Consider the following 10,092-nt stretch of genomic DNA (forward strand, 5'->3'; position numbering starts at 1 on the left):
CATCTTTAACCTCTTTTATTTTTAGTCATGCCCGACTTGAAAATAAACCAAATTACAACTCTCAAGTTCAAAACAATAACTACATACACCAACTCCCTCCTAATTGTTTTCTACTACCACTAATCCTAATCAATGTTCGAAACCTACTCCTTTTACCACGTTGCTCTGTGGTCAATCTAGAGGGATTTGAGTTGCTGATTTGCGCCCGAGAGAGGAGCACCATTATGTTGTAGAGCACTGCCTGAAGAACTACTCTCTCTTCCTTGGTCATTGAGCATTTTGTCACATGATTTGCACCTAAGGAATGAGCACTGCTGACTACTGCGCCTAAGGGAGAAGGGCCTTGATTGTCGTTGCTGGGCGTTCCACTTTCGTTGTCAATGTCTTTTCTTGGCCGATCGGAATCCCATCTTTGATCTGATCAACAACACTTCCTCAACAAAAGGCATTCTCTCTCCCAATACTTTGTCTGCAATTAAATCACAAAAATCTCTTAAGACACTAATTGATAATCAAAATCACACCACCTTCCTTTTCCAAACTCTAAAATGGGGATTGAACTTGTGCTTTGAATTAGGAGTGGTGCTCCTCCTCCTTCTAGCAGTGATTAGGCATACAATGAGAAGGAGTTGTTGGCAGTGAGAGCAGCAATCATATAGCCCAGTGAAAAAAGATTATCTTTGCCTCTATGATTGAGTGAGTGAAGCTGAGGTGAGGTGAGAGGAGCGAGTATAGGAGGATGAGAGAAGTGATTCAGGTGGTAAGGAAGAATGAAAGATGTGAGGATGAGGGGCTAAGTTAGGTGACTAAAGGATAATGAGAGTGGGAAAAAATGAGGGGATGAGTTAGGTGAGTGAGAGAGAATAAAGGTGACCGATTGAGAATTATTAGGGTTGATTTTGGTTTTGAAGAGGTTAGGTTAAAAGGGTTGGGTGGAAAAGATGATAAAAAGGTTAATTTGAGAATCTTAAAAAAAATTTTAAGCACTCAATTTAAAATTTCACGATTAGATATTTTTGTCAAATAATACTAATCTTTCACAGGTATAATATTAGTTTAATTATTTTTTTGTCTGTTTTATTAGCCTCGAATCTTTTTGTAATTAGGAATGGCTATTTACTCTTTTTTCTATAGATGAAATTGCTTTTATAACTTCTAATATAACTCTTGTTCCAAATTACTTTTCTCTACGCCCATTCTCGACAAATTAGAGAATGACTGGCATTGTACAAATTTTGAAAAAATAATTTTGAAGACCATGTTCAAAGAAAAAAATTCCTCCAAAATTCATCATTGATACATTGAATAAGATACTAGAGTTCAATCACAAACCCATAAAGAATAGAAAATCAAGAATCACTACTTAATGGCAAGGTCTTTGACATCTCTTAATACATCTCTCAATACATCTCTCAAAGGTAAAGTTTTTTATTGTTCATTTGCGAAATTCCAAAATTCAAATCAAGAATCTTAAAACCATTATAAAGCAAGAATTGTCTGCATCAGATTATCTTAAAAGGATTTAAAAGGTTATTGATTCTCTTGCTCCTCTTAGATATGTAGTTTCTGTTGTCGACCATGTGGAAGCTATCTCTAAGGATTTGAACAAAGATAGATTATGCTTTGCCTTTTCCTTTAAACTATTTTCAATTTAATTCTTTATTAAAAATAGTTTATGTAGATGGTTTTAGTTTTTCTGTAAAACTCTGAGTTTTTAAAAATTCAATTATGAGTTATTTAAGATTTATTTTATTTTATTTAAAATTTTATTTTCTAAAAATTATTTTATTAAAATTGATTAAATCAAATTTTTGATAATTTGAGTTTAAATTAATTAGAACTCTTATATAATTTTTTATAATAATTAGCTATTTTTCATATTTAAAACTAAAAGTTAAAGTAATGGTAAAAAAATGAGAATTTTATATAATTTTATTTGCATAATTGAGATTTAGAATTTAGTTTTATAAAATTGAATTGTATGGTTGAACAATGTGATAAAGTTTATAGTTGATGTATCAATACACTTGTATTTATGTTTTGAATTGACTTGCTTCTTTATAGTACTTTTCTTCTAGTTTGATAATACGATGAAGATATTAATTTTTTGAAATACTATGAATGTTCGAATACAAGTTAGATAAAAATTAAATAAAAATTTATTTTGATTAAATTTATATTTATTTTGTATGAAAACAGGTTTATTTTGCAATGAAAAATCTAAAAGAAAATTCTATTTTAGTGAAATAGAGGGGACAATTATCATAGGAAAATCTATCGGTAACAAAAAAAAAATTTGTTAGTAAATTATCGACAAAGAAAATCTATTGGTAAATAATTTTCGATGAGACTTTTACCAATGCATTAACCAAATCTATTTATAAATTCGTTTGTAATAAGTAGTTTTTTAGTAATGAGTTGTTCTTCTACCCATATTAACTATCGTAGAAGTTGATCCAGCCTCTGGCCCTTTTGAGACATTTTTCTTAGATTGTCCAGAATCACTTTTCGAAATGTCAATTGAAGTAGATGTTACCATCGTACAAATAGTTTAGGAAAGAAACGAAGAATTATTTAGAAAAGTATTATTTTTGTTATTCATATTTTTTCATCTGTGATTACAAAGTTCTTATCAACATATAGACCAAAAGTACGTTAAGAGCACGTTCGTTATGGAATAATATCCAAATAAATTACATTGATTTTTTTCTAATCCTCTTTGATATTTTTCTGATTTTGTTCCCTAATTATGATATTCTAATACTCCTCCTTAAGGTGAGTAGTGGGATAACCAATACTCAGCTTGGTTAGAACTTTAACAAGAGCTTGTCTTGAAATTGCTTTAGTAAGAATATTAGCCAACGGATCTTCTAATCTCACAAATGGAAGCTCAATAATGTCATTTTCAATTTTTTTTGATAAAGTGTCGATCCACCTCAACATGTTTTGTCTATCATATCGTACGAGATTCTCTGAAATGCTGATTGCGGCTTTATTATCACATTTCAACTGGCTTGGCAATTGTGGTGGAAACCCAATTTCAGTCATCAATTGTCTTATCCATAATACTTCAGTTATGCCTTTAACGATCCCTCGAAATTCTGTCTCTGCGCTTAAAAGAGCTACAACTTTTTGCTTTTTGCTTTTCCAAGTTAACAGGTTGCCTCCAACAAGTGTAAAGTAACCAGCTGTTGATCTTCTATCATTTGGGTTGCCCGCCCAATCTGCATCAGTGTATGCCTCAACCTTCAAATGGCCATTTCTTTTGAAAATGATTCCACTTCCTGGAGCTCCCTTCAAATATCGAACTATCCTCATGGTAGCTTCTATATGATCGTCTTGTGGCTTATGCATAAATTGATTTACTATTCCCACAGCATAAGCTATGTCAGGTCGAGTATGTGATAAGTAAATTAGTTTTTTAACCAGTCGCTGGTACCTTTCCTTATCTGCTAGGGTGGCACCTTCTACTATCTTCAACTTGTGATTAACTTGTATGGGCGTATCTATTGGTTTGTAATCCACCATTCCTGTTTCTGCTAGAAGATCCAAAATGTACTTTCTTTGGGAGATAAAGATTCCTTTGCTGGATCGTAGAACCTTTATTCCTAAGAAATATTTTAGTCCGCCCAAATCCTTCACTTCGAAGTCTGTAAATATGTTCCTTCTTAATTTTGCAATTTCTTCAGCATCACTTCCCGTTATGATCATATCATCCACATATATTATTAGGCAAGTAATTAAATCTCCCCGTTTTTCAAAAAAAGGGTATGATCAGAGTTGCTTTGCTTGTACACATACCTTTTCATGGCAATTGTAAATCTTCCAAACCAGGCACGTGGAGATTGTTTAAGCCCATAAAGAGCTTTATTTAACCGGCAAACTTCATTTTTTCTAAATCCCGTTGAGAAACCTGGAGGAGCTTCCATGTACACTTCTTCTTTCAACTCTCCATGCAAGAAAGTATTCTTGACGTCAAATTGATAGAGTGGCCAATCTTCATTTGCTGCTATTGAAAACAGCACCCTGATAGTATTAATCTTTGGAACCGGTGAAAAAGTATCAGTGTAGTAGATACTATAAGTCTGTGTATAACCTTTGGCCACCAACCTTTCCTTGTACCATTCAATAGTGCCATCTACCTTGTGTTTAATGGTGAAAACTCATTTGCACCCGACTGGCTTTTTTCCTGTCGGTAGGATACACTTCTCCCAAGCTTCATTCTTCTCTAGAGCTTCCATTTCTGTATTCATAGCTTTTCACCATTCAGCTTTCTTATTGAATTCTCGGACAGTTCTTGGAATGTCTTCTGTTAAGAGCCTGGTGGAAAAAGCCTTTGAAACATTTTCTATTCCTTCTCTAGCCACTCTTATCGGATATCTTGAGTTACGGGGAACATGTTCAGGTGAGTACTTGATGTGCGGAAAACGATCCGACACAAAACTCACCGGCAAGTGTACCGGGTCGCATCAAGTAATAATAACTCACATGAGTGAGGTCGATCCCACAGGGATTGAAGGATTGAGCAATTTTAGTTTAGTGGTTGGTTTAGTCAAGCGAATCAAGTATTGGTTGAGTGATTTGTGTTTAACAGGAAGTAAAATTGCTTGGAATGTAAAGAGGAAAGGGAAAATTGCAGTAAATTAAAGAGCATGAAAGTAAACTAGCAGAATCTTAAAGAACAAGAAAGTAAATGACAGAAACTTAAAGTGCAAGAAATGTAAATTGCAGTAACTTGAATTGCAAGGAATATAAATTGCTTGAATGTAAAAGGGATTTGAGGACAGGGATTGCAGAATTTAAACAAGAGAAATTGAGTAGCAATAATCAATAGAACAGAAATTGCATTAGAAGCAATTGGAACTTAGACAGAAAATGGAATTTAAATGCAGCAAGGTTCACAGAAGAACCAAAAATAAATTGGGATCTCAGGGCTCAAGAGACTAGGTAGCAGAGCCTAGATCTCAATTACCTTCCTAGATCCAAGTACTCAAAGCAATTAACAAGAAATAGAAGAAGAAGCAGTAAAGGAAATTGAAATTGAATTTAATTATGTAGAAAGTGATTAAAGAGATTTTGAATGGAGGTTGAGACAGAATTTCCTCAACTCTTCACACCCAAAACTCAAAACAAGAAAATTAAAAGTGCTCAGGCATGAATGAGGAAGAAGAGAGATCAATTCTCCTCCCCAATTCTCTGAACTCTCGGTCCAGTCTCTCAAGGAAAGTGCAAAAGCTCAAAGCTCAAAGAAAGTGCCAAATTCAAAAGCAAAGCTAAAAGTTCAAAGTAAAGGTTAAAAGTCCAAAAGTCCTAATTACATCAAACTAGCTCCTATTTATACACTTTCTATTCTTGGATTTTGGGATTTGGATGGGCTTTTGATTTGGTGAAGAAATGAATTAAATTGGAATTTTAATTGAATTTTCGGCCCAAAAATAATAGCTCCCAGGAGGCTGCCCTGCCCTTGTGGAGGGCAGGGCAGGATTTGGTGCGTGTTGGTGCTTGCTGGTGCGGGCTGGTGCGGTCTTGGTGCGCAGAACGCTGCCCTGCCCTCGCGGAGGGCAGGGCAGGAAAAATTGGTGCGCCAGAGATGTGCCACGGTGCGTGCTGATGCTGCCAGACTCATTCCTTGGTGCGCCAGAATTGACCCTTGGTGCGCCAGATTCATGCACCAACAAAATGCTGCCCTGCCCTCGCGGAGGGCAGGGCAGTGTTTCCAAAATGAAGTCCCGCGTTCGAATCCGGGCAGAAACACACGCTCATTCATTTTCCTTGGTTTCTTGGCACGGTAATGGAACTTAGTTCCTTGCTTCCTCATGGTCCCGTGTTCAACTCTTGTGGCAAGCATTTGGAGATATTTTACTTTGATTTTCTCCCCTTGTGAGCCCGATACTGCCCTTGTGGAGGGCAGGGCAACGTTTTCTTCTTCTTGATTCCAAGGCACAAATTTGTGCTCTGCCCTTGTAGTGGGCAGGGCAGAGTTGCCTTCTTTGCCTTGTTCCCTTATGTTGCCCTCCTAGAGGGCAGTGTGCCCTTGTGGAGGGCAATGCTTACCTCCCCCATTGCATGCGGCACACTTTTCCTTCCTTTGACCACACTTTCTTTTCCTTGGGCCACATTTTCTTAGGCCACGCTTTTCCTTTTTTTTTCTTTTCTTCACCTACAATAAACCAAAACAACCACTCAAAGTATCACTAAATTCAAGAGGCTTATAAATCAATTAAAATTCAATTAAAATTAGCTTAAACCTCATGATTTAACATTAATTTCATGGTGGTTGTTTGATTTAAAGAAGTTATGCATTTTCACTCCAAATCACTTACTTATGATGCAAGAAAGTGCATAAATGCTAACAAAACAAGTGAAATTAGCTTGAAAAATGGGTATATGATGACTTGTCATCACAACACCAAACTTAAATCTTGCTTGTCCCCAAGCAAGCATCAAAACTAAGAGAGATTGAAATGAATAGGAAAAGAACACATATCCTTATTAGGCATATAGCAGAACTTGATCTATGGGGTCTTTATGCAGACAATGATAACTCAAGTTATTGTTTGCTGTTACATAATACACATTTTTCATCAAAGGTTTGCTAAACTTGCTGTTATAAGACTTACTCTTTACTCAATCCCTTGCTAACTTTTCTTTCTCATATTGCTTAACAAGCTTATTCTTTTGGAGGTTTTGGTGTCAAATGTTGCAGTAATAGCCTTTGGCTTTATTTGTTTCTTTCTTTTACTCAACATCTCTCCACCACAGACACATGGCTCACTAATTCTTCCTAGGATCATTGATGCCCAGCATCTCTTTGGATAACTAAATGTTCTGTATCTAAGTTGCTCTTTATTGTGAACTTTCAATTGGCCATCCCAAATCAGTTGATCTAAGTGACCGGGTTTTAAAATACCCCTTATAATTTACTCATCCAAGCATATCTTAGTACAAGAACACCACAGGCATGTGTCCTAGGGTCCAAGCTATTGATGTCCAACCTTTATTTTTTTGCTTTTCTTGCCATTTTGGCTTTTTCTTCTTCCTTTTCTTTCTGTTTTTGTTCTCAAGGGTTTATTGATAAGGGCCTTTATAACAGCAAGCTAACTCACACTTGAATGAGAATGATATTATGCAGCAATTATTTCATGAGTTATGCATTTAATCAAACACATATACCACCATTAATTTCCATTCTACTTATGCAACATTGGATATTTTACTTTTCAGTTCAAACCAAATCTCTTTTATTCAAGCATATGGGAAACAAAACAAAATTAAAGCTAAGTGATGAATGACAAGCATTATGCAGATCATTTCTCTAGCTACTTATTGAATAACAGAAAGTACAAGAAAAAGAAATAAAAGGAAATAAACAGTGGAGGCATATCATGTTTCAGACATGCTTCTCCTTATTAGAAGAGTTAAAGAAGGGGAATGAAAGAACTTTGCCACCTTCTATTGGTTGTGGCTGCTGCTTGATTCTCCCTTCTTCTTCTTTCTCTTCCCTATCTTGGAATAATCTCGGATCTCTTCACCAGGACATCTTCTACCCCAGACAGAATCTAAGAGTCCTGAGAGCCCAACATCTTCCAATCTTTTAAAGGTTGCCTCTGTATAGTGACGAGACCTTGCTTGTTGCTTGGCTTCAAATTCAGGGCATTGCTCAAATGGCTTGATCTGAGGATTGAGTGTTGGCAAATTATGGGTCAAGTACTCCAACCTTGCTTGCATGTTTTCATCATTCCCCATTCTTTGTGCATATCTCACTTCTCCCATGGTGTGATGAATATTCTTCCATTGATACAGGTTGTGACTGTATTCCCCTGCTTTAGCTTGACTAAAATACAGCTTATCATATTATTCCTTGAATTCTTTGTATTGCTCTTTTTGTCCTTCAAGAATCTGAGCTTGAAATTCTTGCTGTTGAGTCTTCATTTGCTGTTGCCATCTCTCTTGCTTCTCCTCCATTTGACGCTGCCAAGCTTCCCTCTCCTCTTTGTCTTTCAGATAGTGCTCCATAAACTCTGGATGGGGCTCTAGATATTTCTCTTGGCACCCCTGATTTTGCTCTTGTTGAGTCTGCATGAGTTGTTGAGATAGCTCTTCTATCGCCCTATGTAACTGGCTCATGTCTATGGCATCATGAGCTTGATTTCGTCCTTCCTCTCTTTGTGATCTCTTTTGCTTGGGAGTTACCACCCCCTCGGGATCATCTTCTTCATTTATTCCTTCCATACTCTTCTTAGTGATCCCTTTTCCCTTTTTCACTTTTTCTGTATCCTCATCTTCAAAGATTACTCCAGCTTTGTCACATAGCCTGAGGATGGTACTTGGATGTCCAAGACCCTTTGATTTGCTTGTGCTATCGGCCATTTCTTGAATACTGTCTGCTATGAGTTGTGCGAGGTTGATCTCACCTCCATGCAAGATGCAGTATGTCAAGAGTGCTCGTTTGATTGTGACCCAAGAGGCGTTTCCAGTAGGAAGGATAGATCTCCTCACTATTTCATACCATCCCTTAGCCACAGGAGTGAGATTTATCCTCCTTAAGTGACTTGGAACTCCCTTTGAATCTCTTTCCCAATCTGTATTCTCCACACATAACCCCTGCAAGATCTCATCAGGATTGTTTTCTATCTGCAATCTGGTTTCATAACTGGGCTCTGCATAGGTTATGGTTCTCAACTTGAGGGCTCTTGTGATGGCAGCTGGGCTAAAACTCACTTCAACTCCTCTGACATAACTTGTGTAAGGAGCACTATTTTTGTTTTCTTTTGCAGCATTTGCATAGAACTCCCTAATCATAACTGCACTGATGTCAACAAGAGGAGCACATAAAAGTTCCCACCTTCTTTCTTTAGTGATTTGCCTCATAATGGGATATTCCCCATCTCTCAACTCAAGGCCTTTCTCATAAATGACATTCTTTGTCTCCATGAACCTATGATATCTCCCTTCATGGAATTGGGATCTAAATTTGGTTGCATCAAATGATGGAGGTTCGGTTACCATAGGTTCCTTTCCCGACCTTCTTTTTGAACTTGAAGAGGCCATCGGATTTGGGGTAAGAAGAAAGAAAAAGTGAGAGTAGAAGAAGTATGTGTTGTGTTTGGGAAGAGTTTTGGTTCGGTTTTGTTGTGTGAGGTAAGGGAATTATGTTGGTTTTGGAAGTGGAAGAGATTATGGTTTTCATATGAAAGTGGCTTGAATGAGAGTGTGTATACCGTGTTGGTGCCAACGGCTACTTATAGGTGAATTCTTCAAGCCTTCCAACAAAACCATAATGAGAGAGAGAGGAACTCGTTGGTGCTCATGAAGGGTTAAGATTGAGTTGTTCATCCAAGGAATGCATGAAATGGACGGCTTGCATGTATTGTTGAGGCTTTGACGAGGATCCTTCTTCCATTGGTTGCATGCATTTAGGTGTTCAAGGATGCATGCATGCAAATTCTGTTCCCCATGAGCGCGTTCTTCTAGGCGCATGTGACCATCCTCTCATAGCTTATCCTAACCGTGGCCCTTCCTTGTTTTTGTCTCAATCTTTTTCTCCTGCATGAACCAAAACAACTAGCCTTAGATCATCAATATAGTCGTTGGCAATTGACTTGTATTAAAGGAAAAAAAATTGTTTTGTTTTGTTTATTATTATTTATGATAAAAATTTTTTTTATGGTCAATTGTGTCCCTTAATTAAAGATTCTAAAAGTTGGTGAACACCAAACTTATCTTTTATTGAGGGGACGGCTTAGCAATGCAAACCATTCTTCACAACTGATATATTTTATTTTTTTTAAAAAAATTTGATGCATGATCCCTTTCTGTATGGTTTTAATTCCATGATTGGGAAATGATCTTCTGAACATTGTTACACATGCAGACACCAAACTTAGTGTTTGGTCATATGCTTCATCAAAAGAATTACGCATATGTTCTAAGAATAGCTCCCTTTCTTTTTGAAAAGCAAAAATTAAGTGTGCCTTAAGGGACACCAAACTTAGAAGTCTGACTTATGCTTTAAAGTAAAATATGCATTTATCAAATATGGAAGTTCAAAATCATACTCAGGAAATCATAGCTTATTAAAGAGAAGACAGA

The sequence above is a fragment of the Arachis stenosperma genome, chromosome 5 (assembly GCF_014773155.1).
Source record: "Arachis stenosperma cultivar V10309 chromosome 5, arast.V10309.gnm1.PFL2, whole genome shotgun sequence".
NCBI lineage: Eukaryota > Viridiplantae > Streptophyta > Magnoliopsida > Fabales > Fabaceae > Arachis > Arachis stenosperma.